Raw genomic sequence first — 22,063 nt, forward strand, 5'->3', positions numbered from 1 at the left:
GTACTGTACACACAATAACCCTTATCCCTGAGTGGCTTCCGGGCCTTGATAAGTGGTGACCACCTTGTTATATATATATATATATATATATATATATATATATATATATATATATATATATTCCCTGCCACCCCACAAGGGCAAGTTTGTTTTAATATTGAAAAGAGGCACTTTGGACTTGAAAAACGAAAACGCCATTACTATTATTTCAAAATATAAATTATTTTGTTGAAATTACAGCCTCTTACAAGAAAGAAGACGTGGAGGTTGAAAAGGAGAGAATATGAGGAAGGGAGGGAATTGGTTTGGTGAAGACAGAGAGAGAGAGTAAAAGGGAGGGGTTTGAGGTAAAACTGAAGAAATCAGTGGAGGGAGGAAGAGGAGAGGAGGCTAGTAGTGGTAGTTGTTATAAGTTTTGTTGTCTCTTCATAGTGGAAAGGTTTGTTTGTTTTTTTTTGCTGCTGCTGAACAAAGTGAACATTTTGGAAACTGGAGTTTATTGATTGTTTTGAAACTCAACCTTTAACACCCCCCCACACACACACTCACACACTTCCTTGCCTCATTGGTTAAAGATAGTGTCTCCTTAGCTGAATAACACCAACCAAACCAACACTAGAGCAGGCCATTGTGATAGAGATCTCTAAATCTGATGACTTTACTCAGGGATATTTCTCAAATGTTCCTAGCTAGATCATCTCATACTTCACTTAAACCATTTTAGTCTAATGAAAATGCATAAAAAAATCTAATTTTATACATACATTAGGGTTGGGCTGATTAATCAGAATCGGGAATCAAAACTATCGGGACTTTTTAAAGGTATGAGAAAAATTTGTGTATTTTCTGATGCCCCAAACCAAATCTTTTTATTGTTTTCATTTGTTTAAAACTTAATATTCCAGATTCATTTTAATGATAAAATTATGAAAAGTTACTGATTTTAAATTCTCAGTAAAACCAAAATCTGTAGAACAATTCACGAGAATATTTTTTACTGATTGAGATTGTCGGACTGACTTCCTCATCTTGGTTGCTATAGTCACAACGTTTCGGACGTTTTGCCTTCCGGCCTTCATCAGGTGTTTTGTATCGAACTGGGGCCCTATTCATGTCACATTCAGTTATTATGCCCCCTTAAAAATTATTGTTTAGGGCTCAAATAAAGTTATTAAAATTAGATCCATGTCCAAGGAATCTATATCTAAAATTTCACGTGTTTAGATCCAAAATTGTAGGAGGATCTTGGTAGAGTTCTCAAAGATCAAATCGTTGAACTTTGACTCCTTAATTGCCAAATTTCTGTCCGAAAACCAATCACATCAATTTTCCCAAATCTCAGTATCCTGTATATCAAATTTCGAATCTGTAGGCTTAAAATTGACAAGAGTTATTGCGTAGGGAAATGTACACAGACACACACAGACAGACGCTTTCACTTTTATATATATATATATATATATATATATATATATATATATAAATAAATAAAGAGAGAGAGAGATATAATCTTTGTTTTTATTTCGTAGACAAAAATTGAATAGAGTGCTCACTTATTTAATAATATTTATTACAGATGATTAGGTCAAATCAACATGAAACCATAGATTTCAAGCTTGGAGCCTTCCCACCTTCTTGAAAACTGCTGTTTTGTTGGGTTAGTTTATAAAATAAACAAGTCATACTGGCTATCTTCAGCCATATTTGTTTCTCAAGGAAGTTCTTATGGGAGACAGTTCACTAGTTTGTTTTTTTTTTGTTTTTTCTTTTAGTAATAAAAAAAATAAAAAAAAGATACACCTGAAGAAGGTCTGTGGTCGCATCGGCTGAAACGCTGTGAGAATAATATTAAAGATGAAACAGTAATCTGAAGAATGTAAATGTTTTTTTTTACCAAAGATAGAAATTACAGAATGCTTAAAACTGAAATGTCATAAAGAATGAAAACTCCACTCTCACCTCAAGAAAAAGATGAAGTAAAAGAAGGCAGTGTATACGGTATGTTTATTAATTAGTTCACTTGACCATTGATTGCAAACATCCATCAATGATGATGATGTTGGCTGCTTTTTTATTTTGATAAAGACAAAAATATGGTGTTTGTTTGGAATAATAACGAAAATCAAAAAATTGAATTTCGACTAAAATAAATGTTATCTACTTAATTAATAATAATTCTGATTTCGTCTATCAACGTCTCCCTGAAAAGAGATGGAATAAATTTCCAGAGGATTTCCCTCAATCCCGGCTCCAAACCAGGAGCTTCAAAGATCAGGGGTTTTCCTAAGGATGTTGGTGGTATCTACAATATGTCTGAAGGCCACCTAAAACATCGGGGATTCATAGTTTTTTCAATTGTCCTTCCAGACGACTTGATACTACTCCTAGTATACCAACTATGACGGAGATTATTTGTGTTTTAACCCTGTGTATATGCCTTATCTCCAAGGCCAATGGAGCATAATTGCTTCACTTCTCGTTCTCCTTTCCTCTCACGTTCCTGTCCCAGGGTACTCTTCTTAAATAACAATAAAAATAATAAATGTTATCTACTTAATTGTCATGGCGAAATTATTAACTTCGTTCGAAATTAGAAACTGCATTATAACATAAAACATTTACTTTCGTGATCCAGCAATCCGCCATTATAATTTTGAAATACCCTGACTTCATGCAATTACCTCCCCTGTTATCATAAAAAACTCTTCTGGTTATTATTTAAACAATATATGTAATTTCCTTAGAAAGCAATTTCCATTAATAATGAATTTTCTACTTTATCATTTTTCATAATTTCTGGATATGTTACTAATTTCGACATCAATATTGGTTTTAGATGAGATTCTATTCTTTGATTCTTATTATTCCGAAGAACAACAAAAGTTCTCACAGCATTAGTTACTCCCCCCCCCCACACTCCCACTACTCCCACAAGAGAAAAAAATAAAGAAATATTTCACAGGAAAGTCAACACAAAAAAAAAAAAAAAAAAAAAAAAAAAAAAAAAAAAAAAAAAAAAAAAAAAAAAAACGGATAAAATTATGTGTAACATTCCAGAATTAGAGTAGAGGTGCCCCACTGTGGTGGAAGCTGAGGGGTAGGGTGGGGCTAATGCTCTCTCTCTCCTCATAATTCTTACATAAAAACCAGCAGATAGAAGAAATTGCTTAGAAAAACAGAAAATATTGTTAAATTAGGTCATTCATAATTTTGTTTTCGTTTTAGCGGGCAGGGAAGTGTCTCTTACCATCATCACCATAAAAAAAAAATTATTTTTAATAATATAATTGCATTAACAGAAAAAAAAAAAAATTGCAAAAGATTGTTTTTGTTTTTTTTAAACAAGTGGGATTACAATTTATCAAAACCCACTTAAGGATAAAGGCTAATGAGTGCCAGGTGGCCGGTGAAACAACATTATGATAATGGTAGAAATTGGGTAGAATTCTATTATTTAAGAGGACAGCTCAACAAGAACTTGTTTACATTGGATTTGAAAATAACCGTGTTATTATCAGACAGGAAAAAGCTCTATAGTATTCTTTTCCTCAGATGGGTGGTTCTAGGAAAGAAACTTTGCTGACGGCAATTTTGTTTAGTTTTAAGCAGAGAAAAAGTGAGAAAGGAAAATGGTTGTAGCTAAAGGAGTCTTTGATGTGAATATTTTGCAGTGGGAGGTGAGCATTGATTGGTTGTTTTGTTTTCTGGTATATTAACCTTTTTCGGGTTATTTAATGCCGAATCCAGTTATTTGGAAAATAGTATTTGTGTTGCATCCAGGTTATTTTGTAGAAGATTTTTATTCTTCAAGCTCTTTGTATCTTTAATTGCTAGTTTGTAATGTTTGGTTTAGTTGCTGTTATATTTGATTTTATCGTTTTTGTTCCCTGCCTAGCAGAACATGAATGAGTTTTTGCAATGGGAGAGGAAAAAGTGTTACAGTATTAATGTTTGGTACATTTAAAGTTAGGAAACCAGTCAGGAAGTGATGGAGAAAGAAAGAAAGAGGAAATGGGAAGAAGGAAAAAGGGGGAAAAGGTGGGTTGTTTTTGTTTTTTTTGTTTTGCAGAACATAATTCAATTTTGCAAAAGGAAGTAGAAAAACAAAAAGCACCAATGTTAGAGGCATTTCATCTCAGGAAGCCAATATCTTCAGACAGCCTGATCTGGAAGCCGGTTTTGTACCATGTCAAGGGAGGAAAGAGGGTTCTGAGCAGCACCTCCCAAGATGTGGCAACAGTACTTCATCTTTAAATATATTTCGCTCTGATAGAAGTAGAGGAATGCCCTAGGTTGATGGTAAGTCAAATAAATTAATGTAATTCACTTATTTTTATTTGTATTGTTTGGATTCTTCAGATTACTGTTCTCATCTTGAGTGTCACTTTCACAATGTTTCGGTCGATGTAACCTCTTCAGGCGTATTTTGTCGAACTGGGGAATGTTTCTCTCAAACTCTGGAATTTCAAACGGAACCCTTTTAATATTTTAATGTTGAAAAGAGGCACTTTGAACTTGAAAACAAAACAAAAACACCATTAATGTTATTTCAAAGTATAAATTATTTTGTTGAAATTACAGCCTCTTACAAGAGAGAAGACGTGGAGGTTGTATGAAAAGGAGAGAATATGAAGAAGGGAGCGAATTGGTTTGGTGAAGAGAGGGAGAGAGAGAGTAAGAGGGAGGGGTTAGGGGATTGAGGTGAAACTAAAGGAATCCTTTATTTAATTCACAGGGGTAGTATGTTCTCGTTTCATCAGCCATGACTGGATAGACGTCCTAAGTAATTCACAATTTTATTTTTCAGTCACTCACACTGAGAATTGAACCTTCAACCTTCAGGAGAAAATTACTTTCAGAATTGATTTTTCCAAGTACCTTAACCACTGCAACACGGGCCCTTGCAGGCTGAGTTTGACAGAAACATTCCCAAGTTTGTCAAGATACACCTTGAAGAAGGTTGGAGGTTACATCGACTGAAACATTGTGAAAATGACACTCAAGAAGAAAACTGTAATCAGAAAAATCCAAATAGCCAATCCTATTCTCAACATGTCAGAAACGTAATTTATTTTTGTGCAAGTTCAAAATTATAAATGAAGAAGCTCCATGGAATATTAGTGCCACATCTGGGCTGTTGCATTCACCACTAATCTCTCCCTCTTAGACAAGGTCAAAAAAAAAAAAGGTCTCCAATCTAATAAATCCTTCAATATAGACCATGCTCTAACCCCTGTCTCGTCATCATAATGTTACATCCATCTGCCTGTTTTACAAATACTTTAATGGAATGGGCTCTGATGAAATTATAGTACTTGTTCCCCTTCAACATACATACTCCCAACCAACCCGGCAAACAGTAAGATCCCACCCATTCACTGTTGAGATCCCGAGATGCCTGAAATCCTTCTACTCTAATAGTTTCTTCCCTCCAACGCTATACCTTGGAATTCCTTCCCTGTTTCTTGCTTTCCTGACTGTACTAACATGCAGAAGTTTAAATGTAATGTGAACAGAAATCTTGGTGCTCGACTCCCCACATAGTCCCCTATAGAGATAAGCCCGATTAGTAGCCCTTCACGTCAAAGTGACATTACAGCTTCTTTTTTTTAGGGGGGCGGGTAAAAAGGTTTTGTAAAATTACCGGGACACAAAAAATCAGTTCTTGAATATGATGTTGGTGAATTCAAATTATTTTTTTTAACCCTATCCAAGAGAAAGAGACAAGTGGGTCAGGGTTAAGGTTTTGTGATTTCAAATTACTTATTTTTACCCTGTCTAGGAGGGAGAGACTGGTGGGTTAAGGTCTTGGGTTAGGGTTTTTAGAATTCATATAATTTTTTTTCATCCCGTCCAAGAGAAAGAGACTAGTGGGTTAGGGTTTTGTGAATTCGAATTATTTATTTTCAACTTAAGAGAGAGAGACTAGTGGGTTAGGGTTAGGGTCTTGGGTGAGGAGTTTTATGAATTCAAATTTCTTTTTTTTTTTTTTAACCCTGTCCACAGACTAGTGGGTTAGGGTTACGGTTTTGGATTTTGTGAATTCAAATTATTTCTTTTCACCCTGTCCAAAAGGGAGAGAAGTGGGTTAGTGTAAGGTTCTTGGGTTAGGGTCTTGTGAATTCAATTTTTTTTTTTCAACCATGTCCAAGAGAGAGAGAGAGAGAGAGAGACTAGTGGGTTAAGTTTAGAGTTTGGGGTTAGGGTTATTTTGAATACAATGTGGAATTTAAATTTTTTTTTCATCCTGCCCAAGAGGGATAGACTAGTGGGTGACAAGCACACGCCATGCATGAAAAAATAGCGTTGAAAAAGATAGTAATATATCTTACCTAGAAAAAGGATGCGAGTGCAGTGTGCCACCTGCGGAAAAAGAAAAATGTCAATGAAAAAAAAAGTAATTCTAGTCAATGTCAAAATATGTAAAAAAAGACATTTTTGTCACAAATTCAAGAACAAAATCTTATTTTAACATTTTATCAACTTTATTTCTCATCTTATTTCAGAAGGGTGTTCTTCAAAGTTATTCAATGTTTTGTGTCTTGCTCAGAGAAGGTTTTATGATGAAAGTCAAGACACAGAAAATGTTATTAACTTCAGAAGAGGAGAATATTATTTTTAATCATACATATGTAGGTAGGAGAATCGGGTTAGTTCATGAGATTAACAGAGTTGTTGTTATTGTTAATATTATTAATATTATCATTGTTTTTATTATTATGAGTAATATTATTATTATTATTATTATGATTAATCATAAGTTTATCCATGTGTGAAAGTATCTCCACGTTTGTAAATTATATTAATATTTGATTTCTTTTTAGTATTTCTTGTGATCGCAAACGTTGGCCACATCCCTCTCATGATTGTTCTCTTTCTCATAGTTCTTTTTACCCCACTGATGACACCACTTTGCATGCATTTGCATAAGAAATATTGCTATCATAACTAATACTAGTTATAATTTGGAAAGAATGAAAACAAGATTTCTTTACATAATTTCTGCGACAGTTGTTTCGAGAGAAGGGAGGGTGACATGTAAACATCCATGGCTGGTGGTGGCAGATAATAAAAGGTGTGTGTGTGTGTAAAAAGAGAGGTTGGTGGGGGGGGGGGGCTTTTCTTACTTTAAATTTGTTTAGTTGATTAAGGCAAATGTTATTAAATAACACATTTTGTGTTTTCCTGTCTGGCCTTTGGGCCAAGATCACAATGTAGTATCTGTTCCGATGCTACACTTTTCTGTCCTCGGTCAGTAGTTGGGGGTGGGGGAGATCTTTAATGATCCAGACAATTTTTATTTTTGTTCCTATCCAGAGTGCCCCTCTTTGGGAAGCTGGATTTTCCCCACATTAAAAACCGACCTTGTGTCTAACTCTGCCCTAGTGGGGAGGCAAATAAATAATAACACATTCTGTGTTTTACGATCATTTGTAAATCCAACAGTAAAAGGTGACATCAAAACAATCTGGAAGGAAAGGGTGGGAGGGGCGGGGGGGGGGTAAATTTTGAAACAAGAATATTCTTTTCCAAGTGGAATGGTTTTAAAAGATTTTGTTTAAAACTCCTGTGTTCTTATAGAAAGGATGGATGGATGGATGGATGGATGAAACACCTTGGTAGAAGAAAATACCATGGTATCAATACACAAACCTATAATAATAATAATAATAATAATAATAATAATGAAAAAGAATGAGAGAAATTGGAATCAGGGGGAAGGCTGAGAAGATCTAACAGATAGCAATGATGAAAATGGCTGAAATCTTAAGGAAAATCATTGACTGTGGGAACCAACCCTCATGAACTGCGAACACTAACCAGTAACTTGAATACTACAGTAGAAATAAAACAAAAACAGAATACGACCACAAGGACCAAGAAAATGGAAACCGCTATATGTTAACTATGCTCTGTCCACTAAAAAAAAATAAAGACAAAAGGTGCCGTCTACATCAGATAATGTTGCACCAAAAAAGCATAAAGGACCAAGGAGAGAGAGACAGCACTAACCAGACCTCTACTAAAAATGTGTGCAGAGCACCGGGGCCTTGGGGGAAGCTTTTTGCCACTCAAACCCTCAAGGAATACAAATGGCTGTTGCCAGTGAAAAATCAAAGTAACTGTTGCGATTTAAGCTAAATTTCATGAAATTCTTTTCTTCTTAAGAACCCTTCAGTTTGAAAATCGAATTTTGAACACTTTTTTTTAGCATCCAAATTATTTAATGGATTTCAGATCAAAATTGGGATAAAGATTCTAGACATAAGTGTTAGTATAAATCTTGGTCTTCATAATGGGACATAAAAATGGTGCCAAATTTCTTTGTTCGGTGACTTAAACTTATTAATTAGCAAAATATCCGATTTGAAATGGGTATTCTGCTTGTTCATATGCAGACATCAATGACCAATTTATTGTTCCGTTTTTTACAGCATACTTTTGTGAAACCACGTGCTTGCCCATTCAACAACATCGCGGACCCCTAACAGACGATTTAATACCACACCTAGTATACCTAGGTACTGATTCCTTGCATACACCTTACATCGGAAAGTCTATGATTTGCCATTTTTTTGAGACCTTGCTAAGGACGACCTAATCCCGATGATTATGTTTCAATTACATGGGTGTCATGACACGTCCTACTCTACCCCCTGATTGTCACTCTCAATAGGTCTTACCTAATAATAATAATGATAAAAATTATAATCTTAATAATAAAAAAGTAATACTCATACTACTATTAATAATAAAAATAATTATAATAATAAAATGATAAGAAGAATACAATAATAATAATAATCATAATAAAAAAAATTATAATAATGATAATAATAAAAAATAATAATACTAATAAGACAAATAACAATGTTTCCGTGGTCTTCCTCTCTTTCATCTTCTCGTTTCTGACCATGTCATCGTCTCTCACATTGGCGGCTGCCGGGGATAAGGGGTCACAGGTTCACACGTTTTATTTATTTATATATATATATATATATATATATATATATATATATATATATATATATATATATATCTTCTAGCACTGCCTATACTTGAAACTATATTAAGATTTATCATAATAATTGAAGTAAGGATTTAATACTTGGTATGATCTGCCTTTTTTCCCCAAAATATACATACATATATATATATATATATATATATATATATATATCATTATTCGATTGGCAAAATTTTAGAATAATTATAAAAAAGTGAACCATAGCGGAAATTCAATCGACTAAAATAAGATGGAAAACGGGGTGAGGAAAAGAAAAAAAAAATTGGGGGAAGTTACATATAACAAATGTACAATTTAGTAAAATAAATAAGTCGATTAAAAACAAGATCGTTAAAATACACCCGAAGCGTTTTTCGTTCAGGCTATCTTTTCAAGGGTATAAGTCTGAAAATTATTTTTTTATTTTTTTATTTTTTTTTTTAGAATATTTGGTAGTGGAATGGAGTAAGAGCGGAGAAGAGTTTAAAAAAAAAAACAAAAAAAACTGTGACTACCCAAATAATTCTAATTGAAGCCGGAGGTTTCTCTGCTTGCACAAAATAGGTGGGCTGGAAATGATGGCAAGTGCTTCGAGGACAGATAGGTGGAACTTTGTACGTCCTCGGTACAAAACAGAAAAACACTCTGGAGAGAAAGCAAGACTGCACTCCTTTTTATCGACCAAGTGTTGGCCGATGGACGATTCTATCAATTGAGACTTTCTGGTGGCAGGTTGATGGTCTCGGATGAAGTGGGGAACATGTTGGGCGATTCTGACCTGAAGACACTGGGTCATCTTGCCTATATAGACGGCACCACACTGACATTGAAATTTATAAATAATTTTACTTGTTTGAGAGATAGGCAAGACATCCTTACGAAATGAGGGAAAGGTGGTTTTTATGGAAAAAGCAATACGGAGGGATAGAGCACCAAAATTAGAAGACACCAGAGAGGAAATCTTATCGCCAATAAGTTGGCCATCAGGTCCAATCCAGGGTAGCTTAAGGTATACCGGGAGTCTAGATGGACAATATTTTGGTAGCTCAGGAAAGGATTGAATTTTCTTATTAATAACTAATTTAACTAATGGAAGTGGATATCCATTCATAATAAAAATCCTTTTAATGTTCTCAATTTCCACATCAATAAAAGGTGGGGAACATATATATAAACTTTAGCATGGCAATTTAGTTAAAAAAAGCAAGCAAGTCTGGGTAACAGAATCCTTTGTTCCATTTGGTGTTGTCCAGAATCAATAAATGTAAATTTCTATTTATCTCTTTGGACTATTTTCATTATCAACATAATTTCTCTTCATATTATTTGGAGAACTGGCAAGAGGAACAGAATTACTGTGAATCAAAAATGTCATTGTGTTTTGTTATATATGAGATTATAGTATTACATTTAAAAGGGATAGCTCCAGCATATAAAGTACATTTTTTTCGACGCATTAAAACAGGAGAAAGGAATAGATGGGGTAGAAGATAACGAAATGGACTAAAAAATGAAGGAGAGGAAAAAAGAGATAAAGATATAGCTGGAGAAAGTGGGAGATATAGAAGTTTTAATACAAAGATCTTACATACATTATTTATCTTCTATTTAGTTTTATATAGCCCTGCTAGTCTACGATAAATTGGCAGTTGTCTGTGTGTATGTCCACCTAAAACTCTAAAACTACAAAACCAGCATCCAGAAAGTAGAGATTATCTTTGCACCAGACAAATAATATCTAAAAAATATTCATTTTTGAACCTTAACTCCCACACAGATTTCAATAGAGAGAAGGAGAGGAGGGTTGTTTTCCAGCCATTTGATGTACTACCTAAAGAGAAGTAAAGTAACTGATTTCTTTTCATCGAGTTATTTCTCTTATACCGACTCATTCCTCAAGTAAGCTATAAACGTGTGTGTGTACATCCAGTGAGAAGAATGGACTGGGTAGAAAAGAGAGAGGGCGTTGGGAAAGGAATGGAGAAGAAAGAGGGGGTTTGGAAGGGAATGGAGAAGAAAGAGGGGGTTTGAAAGGGAGTGGGCAAAGACAGAGAGGGAGAAAGCTTTTATAAAAATTATATTACACCTTTTAATCCTAAGCAACGTCGGGTAACCTTGCTAGTTTCTTATATGTCAAATCATATTTAGTAAAATGATACAATAAAATTAAAAAAAGAATAACGAAACATATTTATCAAAACAAAGTTAAAATATTTAATGCAAATTAGATCTTCAATCAATTCTTTAAAATCAGACAAGTTTAGTAAATTGTGATTTTAGAATAAAGTCAACAATTTTTATCACACATGAATTTCTTATTCATAAGGACAATTTCTGGCTAAAGAGAAAAAATGAACAAAAAATGAAATAAAAGATAATCAAATCAAATAAGTAGTCTATGAAACTATAGGAAAAAGAAAATGTATGTACAATTATTAATTTTCTTTTTCAAAGTAGACAATAAAGTCGGCAAAACAACAAACAGCGCTAATCAAAAAAATGTATTTTTAATTTTTAAAAGAAAGAAAAAGAAATACATCTTCCTCTGTGTAAATTTAGGGTCTGTGCCAGACAAGATAAATATCCTCACCACTTAAAGGGAGGTAAGTATTTCAACAAAGGGAGTTAAGCATGTCTCTTTTTTTATGTACTCAACAATAATAATGTAGATAGTTTTGATTACACATGAATATAAGACGATCATTTCTGGCCAAAGAGAAAAATATAAAAGAAAAGATAAAATAATAAACTATGAAACTATAAGAAAGAGAGAATATAAATAGAATTATTTAATTTTCTTTTTCAGAGTAGAAAATAAATAGGGAAAATGGTATTAAAAAAACAAAATTAAAAAAAAAAAAAACAGCACTATTCAAGAAATAATTTATTTTTGAATTTTTCAAAGAAAATCATTCATCTGGATGTAAACTTACCAGCAGAGATATTACCATTTATAACTTCCAATATTTAGATTTTATCATTTGATGGGAAGTTTAAAAGCAACCCCCCCCTCATCTCTAGAATTAATAATTGATGCTTATTTAAAATTAAACCTATAAAAAAAAAAAAAAAAAAAAATCCAGAAAAATCTTTTACGTACATGTCACAAAACAAAGATGTCATATTCCAAAATGTACATATAAATTTATCAAGTAGTTTTTTTTTGTTTTTTTTTTTTATATAGAAAATCATTATTTTCACTAGTTTTAGTGATTTTAATAACTGTAGCCATTACAAAGTTGATTTTGATCTTGATAGCTTTAATTTAGTTGTCTTCTCTTTGTTTAGAAACATGGCGGATCAAAATATGTCTTGCTTAGTTATAAAATTTTATTTTATGTAACATCGCAGGAACAATCAAAGGAAAGAAATAAATAAACTCTGACTGCTTTTTGGGCATTTTTCTGAAAATTATCAATCAGTTCCATTTGATTTTTAAAAAAAATGCCTACATTAATTCTGACCTAACTGACTCTCACAAAACAAAAGTTGGCATAACTTTTACTCACTAACAAAAGCATTTATTGCCATTACTTTTCAAACAATGCCTGCTTCTTTTTTTTCTAACTGTTTATTTCGTCTGCCATGAGATTAACTGCACCCCGCCATCTCAACACCAGCTTAAAAGTCTCTCGCCGCCACCACAGGACCACATCTTCATCTCACCCAGTCAAGTTTTTCTTTCTCTGTTTGACCACACGCTGGCCGTAGCCAACCATTTCTTGTTTTCAACTTTTTTGACATGCACTTTGCTTCTCCCTTACCATGTGGTGTTGTTTTTCTTTTCATTGCTATGCAAGCCTGCGCACACTTCCTAATTTGCATATGTACTTTTTCGGCTACTGCTGCTAATATGCTTTCAAGCCAGCTATCCTACAGCTCCTGCTGATATTTTTCTATGCGCTCATAAGCATTCTGTTAACATAATCTCCATAACAGATACAAGCATAAAAGTTTGTTTTTTTTAAGATTTTTTTCTTTATATTTGTTTTGAAAATGGATTTAATTCTAAATAAGCACCAAATTGAAGAAAAACCATCGGCGATCAAATCTTGGAAGCATATTTATTTGCATGATTAAATAAAAATGTTGACGTCATAGAACAGAAAACGGATGATCACAACTTTGTAGACAGAGAGAAAAACGAAATTGATACGGAGGATAAATCCACAATCTACTTTGGAAATGATTGCTTTTCTTGGGGTTAAAGCTGGAAATTGAACCTGTACAGGGCAAAGATCAACATACTTGCAAGACTTCAATTTCCGTGTCACAGAAAATGTCGCATCCAATCATCAAGATGTTTACATGTGTGTATGCATATCTCCTCTATTATTGAAATTATCCGGTCAGATACTGTGTTTGTTTGTTTGTTTTACGGCATATCAAGCCTTTTTGGGTGATTTTGAAGAATAATTTTTTAATAGAGTATATTTTTAAGTCAGTTTCTATTTAACCCATAGTTGGGACCCTAACAGGTACTACCACTCCGGGTCAGAGTGGACCTGGGAGCAATAGCAATTAAAGGGTGGCCCCACACTCCCCAAAGCCCACAAGCTGAGGCCTCACCATCGGATATAGTTTAAGGTCATATCCAGGACCATCAGATACTCTGTGTGTAAATATAAATAAACGTGATTTGTAAAATTTTAAGAATAATAATTGAGTTAAAATTTATTTTAAATAGTTAATCGATGATATAAAAAGCAAACATCTGAATGTATGTATGTATATCATGCTAAAATTTGAAAAATACTCAACAAACCCCAATAAAGTTCATATTTATTTATTTTTAAATCGGTATCAAATAACATTTAAAATTTAGAAAAAAAGTTTTATTCTTTGCGAGTCAATTTGCTATTTATACCATTAGGTATGGGCAAAATGAATGCCGATGCTCAAAATGTACGAACATTTTGACTTCTCTCTTTACTTAAAAAAAAAAATTCACCAAAAATCAGGAAATTAACTAATTTTAATGAAATTTTCAGTATTTATCAAATAATGATCGCAAAATATAATGAACTAATTATTTTTATTTAAATCTTAGTGAAAATGTATTATTTTGTTTAAACAAAAAATACCTTTACTAAAGTTATGATTTTCAGTAGTAAATAAAAAACACAAGAATTTATTTTTGCTTTTTTTATACAAATAAAGTATCATAATTTGTAACAATAAAAATAAAATAATTTTTACAGGAACATTACGAAAAAAGCCCCTGAAGTCCGTATTAATGAATGCGATAAAACTCGAAGAAAAATGAATTTCTCAAACTACCAATGTGACCATTGAAGTATTTAATATTTTCACAAAAAAATTATAATTGCAAAAAATATTTCTACTTTTTTTTTTTTAAATTACAGATTTCACATAATTTTTATATGCAAGATTTTAATAATTTCCTTGCTCGCAAGAATGTGAAACTTTCGGCGTAACATATTTTTTATATAATATTGAGCAATAATTAAAAAAAAATAATTTAAAAACGCGAACATAGAAAAATAATTAAATTAAAAAATGGAAAAATTTATACAAACGTTCAGAATAGGAATGTATGGATGCACATCTGGGAAAAAAAAGAAAACTATCACTCCCCTTCCTTCCTTTTAATTAACATGACGTCATTTTCACAGTCTTTTGACTGCCTGAAATTTTGGGCTTTCATATATTTCGTGTTCACAAAATTTTTCTTTGTTGCGTTTTGAGAACCGCAGAATCACTCGGTTTTTGGGCTGATTAATTTATGTTTTGTACAAACAAGGTGTTTTTTTTTTTTTATTTAATTCAATATCTTAGGACTTTACTTTACTAATTATCTTTGAAATAGACCCAGAAAACTAATATTTATCTTTTAAAGGATAGCTGAATTGAATAGTTTGCTGTGAAACCATTTTCATAATTTTTTTTTTTTCACGTGTATAAATATTTTTTTCCTTTTGAAAATTAAGTTTAGTTGTTAATCTTTCAAATACAATCAAAAAGTAGTCGGAAACATGATAAATCGGCTTCCAAAACTAGGTCCCCCTATATTTGTCCGCCCATTTTTGCCCGTATCTAATATCATTTAATATTATCTATAATATAAATCTCACCTGTCTGTTTAAATGTATGTATGTATGTATGTATGTCTTGCAAAAACTTTCGACAGAGGTGACAGATCCTGACAAGATCGGTATCATTTTGAAACTCGACATCTCAGACGACAAATATTGAAAGGAGGGGTCAATTTTTTGCTGTTGTTTTGATTCCCTCCCCACACTAACATTTTTTTTTTGTTAACTTCTTTCCACATACATGGGTTCGAGCCTGCCTACCTACTACCACTTTTTTTCTTTTTGTTCAACACACACCTCCAAACACCCGGACAATGCCGGACATCCAGGCTAATTATTAAGTAAAACACAATTTTTAAATAGTAACAAGGGAAATAACTGATTTTTTTCAAAGAGTTATTTCCCTTACATTGACTCGAGTTATGTGTGTGTGTATATCCAGGGAAAGGAATGGGCTGGGTGAATGAGAAATAGAAGGTATGGGGAGAAAGATAGAAATTATGTTACACTTTTGCCACAGGCAGTGGTGAGTAACTCTGCCAGTTAAAAAAAAGAAAAAAAAAGAAACGAAATGAATAAATGTAAGTTTAAAAGTTTTATTTAAAAATAATAAAAATTTATATATATATAAAAAAAAAAAAAACATGCGTTTTTGGGAAAACAACTGCCTGTTAGTTTCTTATTAAGGAAAGAATATAATTTCATTCAAATTCATCAATTTTTTTGTATTAAATATGAAGGGCATTCAAAAAGTAATGCCTCCTATTTTTTATTTTTTTTATTCTGCCAGAATGAATCAGAGGGGAATTGCAAATTGCATTTTTAAGATGACTGAACTGAAGCATTCATGCCCTGAAAGTATAGTCTCTCTGTTGCAGATATTGTTGGCGTAGACTCTATGAAAACAATCTTTGCATTGGCCATGCATCAGCAGCAGAGATGAATTATTGAATTCCTGGCAAAAGTGCATTGAGAATAATGGTGACTATGCAGAAAAATAAACTTTGGAACACAAAAAGTCTCCCATTTTAATGATACCAGTTCCGTTTTTGTAACTCTTCAACTTTTTGAGTTAAAAAATTAGGAGGCTTTACTTTTAGAACTACTCGTATATAAAATTAAATCAGTTGTTTTCTCTTTGATCATTGATTCTAATACTACTCACCCACCCACAGTACTAAGTTCTCATTCTTTAACTCCTCACACTGTAAAGAAATAGGATAGAAATCATATGATAGGATCAATTTTTTGTATTACACCATTTGTCAGCTCCCTTCATATTAATTGCTATACTGATTAAATGGTTAGTATTTTTTTTATATTATACACTATTTATTACACAGCTAATAAAGTTAGTTGATTTGGTTGTTTTGTTTTATGGCATATCAACCATTTTCGGGTTATTTAATGCTGAATCCAGTTTTAGAAACAGCTTTTATGCTTCAAGTTCTTTATATCTTCAAATATTTATTTGTAGAGTTTTGGTTTGGTTGTTTTATGGCATATCAACTCTTTTCGGGTTATTTAATGCTGAATTTAGTTATTTCAGAAATAGTATTACGGCTGCATCCAGTTATTTTGTAGAATGTTTTTTATTCTTCAAGTTCTTTGTATCTTTAATTGCTACTTTGCAGTGTTTGGGGTTGGTTATTTTATTGTGAATTTTATCATTTTTGTTCCCAAGAACAAGAATGAGTTTTGCAATGAGAGAGGGAAAAGAGTTACAATATTAATGGGAGGAAGGAAAAGGGGGGGGGGTGATTTTGCAGAACATAATTAAATTTTGCAAAAGGAAGTAGAAATACAAAAAGCCAATGTCTTCAGACAGCCTGATCTTGTAGCACTAGAATAAAGTTAGAATATACATAACTAAACATACATTTATTTGTTGAAAACTGACACATTCTGCACTATTTTTCTTTTTTATTGTTGACATAAGTCTTCTTCCATTTTTAGTATAATTGCTACACACAGTTGTTGTTTGCATATGGCGAAAGAAATTTGCAGAGAGATGCATTACTTATACCAGGGCTCTATGGACAAATTTATCTTTAGTTGACCTTTGACAACTAAATATTTTCGTTTACTAGCCAAATAGAAAAGTTACTAGCCAAACCCACATGATTTTTAGAATATGACATCTTCATTCTGTGACGATTATGTACATCATAAAGATTTTTTTGTATATTTTTTGATAAGTGTAATTCTAAATATGCCACAAATTTTATTTTGATACTTGAAGGTATAAACGATTTGATTTCTTCTAATATCTTTTTAAACAGTCTTTGTTAAAAAAGAGTATATTGTTCTATCAAACTTATTGTTTAAATAATTTAACTTTGTTCGTTTTATATATATATATATATATATATATATATATATATATATATATATAAAGGTGAAAAGATATTTTTCATTCAGTAGTGAGCTTTGGAAGATTGTCGGTGAAAGAAATACAATCGCCAAAAGATAAGCGTTTCGTTATTTCTAGTCACCACTTTGAAACATCGCTCGCAAATAAGACTGTTTAACTCGCAATGTAGAGCCCTGTATACACATAAAAAATTGATCTTGATTTTATCTGTCACTCTAGGACTATGAACATCGGCACTAGATAAAATTACAATACAATCATGCTTCCTGTGATTACTTGATGCATGTTTCTGAAAATTATCAGTCAGTTTCATTCGATTTTAAAAAAATGCCTACATTAATTCTGACCTAACTGACTCTCACAAAACATTCAAACTTAGAGGAAGTTGGCATAACTTTTACTCACTAACAAAAAACTACTACCACTCACCATCAAATACCAGGAATTCTCATTTATTGTATACATTTTTTCACCTGAGACAGTTTTTCATTTTCTTATTCCGTGATATTATCTAACATAAAATATTAACAAAAAACTCAACTGTTTAGCAATTTCAACCAGGGAAAGTTTAACAATTAAAGGTATTAAAACCTACTATGAAAATACATGTTCAAACAGACATACAATTTGTACATTGTTCCCTGATCCACTGACTCGGAGTGGTAATACGTGTTAGTGCCACTAGACCAGGTTGTCTGAAGACACTGGTTTCCTGATCAAAAATGCACTAAAGCCTTAATGTTATTGTTTTTTTTTTTCCTTTTGCAAAACTCAATCATGTTTTGCAAAAGCCTCAAACAAAAAAAAATTTTCTTTTACAAAACAATCCAGCCAAAAATCATGATTACATATTTGAAAATATAAAGAACTTGAAGCATAAAAACTTTTTTCCCAAAATTACTGGATTCAGAATAACCAGAAAAGGGTTGATATGCTGTAAAACAAAATGGCACTTGTGTATATTATGAACCAAATTTCTGTAAATGTCTGCTCAGGTTTACCTGGCACTTGACGTAAATAGTCGAAATACGCCAAGCGTTGTAAAACTTAAAAATGCAAGGAAACAAAAAACAACGGGATACTAATTACAATTAAAAAAATGAGAAAACAATAAAAATATAATAAGTTTTATGAATTGTTTTATTTTCTTGTGTAAATAATCCATGTTTCTAGCCCAACCTACAATTTTTTTTTTGTGGCCATGTCCTACACCTCATTTCAGATGTTATCAGTTTATTCGGCATTCCGGCATATTCTTCGAAGCCTTTCATTGTTGCATCAATTCCCGTTTTCTAAACGGTGCTAACTAATTTGACGTCCTCGACAAAACACCTTCCAACAGATATTTTAACTGAAGAAATTTATTCTTAGATAAATTATTAGTTTTATTATTATTATTATTAGAAGTAGTAGTAGTAGTAGTAGCAGTAGTATTTGTATTATTATAAATAGTTTGGTGTAAGAATGATACTTTTCTGTAAAAAAGTATGTTTATTTAATTTTACAAACGTTTCACATAAGTTAACTTTACAATTACAAGCTTGTGGGCTTTGGGGAGTGTGGAGCCACCCTTTAATTACCATTGCTCCCAGGTCCACTCTGATCCGGAGTGGTAGTACCTGTTAGGGTCCCAACTATGGGTTAAATAGAAACCAACTTGAAAAAAAAAAAAAAAAAAAAAAAAAATTCTATTAAAAATTTTCTTTTCAAAATAATTGGATTTGGCATTAAATAACCTGAAAAGGGTTGATATTCCGTAAAACAAAAACAACCAACTAACCTACAATTGCAAGAAATAAATATTACACATCTATTAAATATAAGTAAGAATTGTTCAAATTGTTCCACTAATTTTCATATAAAATAATAATAAATAATATTATAATACATAATATCTGTTGGAAGATGTTTTGTCGGGTACACCAAATCATCAATCACCATCTAGGAAACAGGGGAGGTAATGCAGCAATGAAATGTCTCGAGGAATTTGCCGGAATGACATTTATTCTATTGACTAACTTGTCCAGCATAGTTAAATCAAAGGCTAATCGATTGTGTTTGCTGTTGCATTCTGATTGGCTGATCAACTTGACCAGCGCTCAGCATATTCCAGCAGTTTGTATAAGTTTTCGATCCAACCCTATGAGGCATTTACAAGAATCCGCTTTGCAATATGTATAATAGTATCAAGAAAACATCAAATCTTGAAATTAAAAACAAAAAACTCATTATCGCTATGCATATATGATGATGCGGGGATGTTCATTCTTGCTTATGAATTGTATATTTATAAATTTTATTTTGATTCTAACTTATATTTTGCATATTATCTAATAGGGCGTAATAAAATGATACAAATAAGTAAATGTACACTTTTTATCGATGAACCAGTAGAAAGGGCGGGGCGCCCAGCCTTGCTCGGTTGTAAAAGATGCTCAAATATATTTTAATTCATGCAGATTTCGTATTTGTTATTACAGAGCCAATTCTCTATTGAATGTTATATCCATTAGAACCCCGAGATATGGTGGCCCTAGGATACGGTTTTTTTTTCAGGTTACAATGTGGAATACAATGTTTTTCTGGCGCCTGGTTATGGTATTTGCCCCGCCTTACGGTGTTATTTATAATGTCATTTGATTATATACTATACTGTATTTTGTAACTAATTTTTAATGCCGTATCCCGTGGTTCTATTGTGTGTGTGTGTGTGTGTGTATATATATATATATATATATATTAATGATGGGACGATTCCAATATTTTCCTGATTTCAATACAATTACCAATTCCATACTAAATTCCCAATTCTGATACAATTACCAATTCCAATTCTTCATAAATCTCTAAGTATTTAACTACAGAGTTGTTACTTTTTTCCCTGCAATTACCATAAAAACATGTTAAATGTGCAAATATTTTCTCAAACGTAAAAAAAAAAAAATTTGTGAGAGAATATCTATAGTTTTACTAGTTGTTTAAAATCAATAAATATTTATTTTTAACATTACTACCAACAAATCTACGAAGATTTCGTTTTAAAGAAAATCAAATAAAAAGGACAATTAAAGGATTGTTTTGTACGTCGGCAAATAGGCACAATATTTTTTGATTCCGATACTCTCAAAAGTTAGGATTTTTTTCTAATTCCTGATTAATCGCTCCAGCACTCTAAGTTGAAATAAGTTGGTCACTTAATCATAAGATTACTCTCATCGTCTATGACATTTACACTTTATATAAATGTTAATTTCAACTGTATTTCTCGCGGGTAATGTTGGCTGTGTGGTTTGTTTCTTACTAATAGAGTCATAGATGGCTTCATGTCTGGGTTTGAATCTCCACACCAGCTGTAATCGTGATTCCCAAAAGGATGAAACACTCGTGTCTGTAGGTATTAAAATAATTATAAGATATATGTCAGGGCTTTACATTGCGAGTGAAACAGTTGCATTTGCGAATGATTTTTCAAAGTGGCGACTAGAAATAATGAAACGCTTATCTTTTGGCGATTGCTTCTTTGACCAATAATCTTCCAAAGCTCACTACTGAGTGAAAAATATCTTTTCAACATTTTTTTTAAAAATAAAACGAACAAAGTTAAATTATTTAAACAATAAAAGTTTAATAGAATATACTCTTTTTTTTTTTTAACGAAGGCTGTTTAAAAAATATCTGAAGAATTCAGAATGTTTATACCTTCAAGTATCAACATAAAATTTGTTGTATATTTAGAATTACACTTATTTAAAAAAGAAAAACACAGAAAAATCTTTATGTACATGCTCGTCACAGAATGAAGATGTCATATTCTAAAAATCATGTGGGTTTGGCTAGTAAACGAAAATATTTAGTTGTCAAAGGTCGACTAAAGATAAATTTGTCCATAGAGCCTTAGCTTTATGTAGTACTGATTTCAAAGGTTTCATTTATTTTTGCTCATGTAAAAAAAATTCAATTCAGTCACAATAAATTTTTTATGACATAGCCTTGTTATGCAAGACTTTATTTAAATAACAGCAACGAATGGTTCCGATTCGTTCTTTCCTTTTTTTTTAATGCTTTTCGATAAGCTCAAACACATTATTGGCATATGCAATGTAAGGCAGCAGACAAGAGGAAAGAATTCGGTTTTGCTGAGGAAAAGAGGGGGGGGGGGAGTATTGAATTGATTTTAAAAGGTTTTCATGGAGGTCAGGTCATAGGAAAAACAAAAACATATGGCTGTCATGTGATAATTGATTTACTGATAATTGAAATTATTAATATGTGAAATTATTAGACAACATCCACGCACAGACGTTATATATACAGTAGCGTCCAAAACTAATGGGAAAAATTTTAAAACCCAATACTTGTTAGAAATAACAACTGTGAAAAGCTGAAATTTTGACAACTGGTAGTCGTTATCATTCATAATAAAATACTAAAATTTGAATCATTTGCAAAGGATAGAAAAAGGACGTTCCTATTTTGAAAATAAATAAATAATTGTTATAATTATTTTTCTATCCTTTGCAAATGATTCAAATTTTAGTATGTTATTATGGATGATAACGACTACCAGTTGTCAAAATTTCAGCTTTTCACAGTTGTTATTTCTAACAAATATTAGGTTTTTAAATT

General features: G+C 32.0%; 1 protein-coding gene across 5 annotated transcripts in view; it reads right to left on the bottom strand.

Annotated features, from left to right (window-relative positions):
• The window catches only part of LOC145276747 (uncharacterized), a 288,238-nt gene that overhangs the window by 35,777 nt on the left and 230,398 nt on the right, over positions 1–22,063 (bottom strand). For all 5 annotated transcript variants that reach the window (XM_080127979.1, XM_080127980.1, XM_080127981.1 and 2 more), the window contains one exon: positions 6,333–6,363. The gene's annotated coding sequence lies outside the window, so the exon portion shown is untranslated. The remainder of the gene's footprint in view (positions 1–6,332; positions 6,364–22,063) is intronic.

Source organism: Euprymna scolopes, chromosome 5 (assembly GCF_053919585.1).
Source record: "Euprymna scolopes isolate OS-2025 chromosome 5, ASM5391958v1, whole genome shotgun sequence".
Taxonomy (NCBI): domain Eukaryota; kingdom Metazoa; phylum Mollusca; class Cephalopoda; order Sepiida; family Sepiolidae; genus Euprymna; species Euprymna scolopes.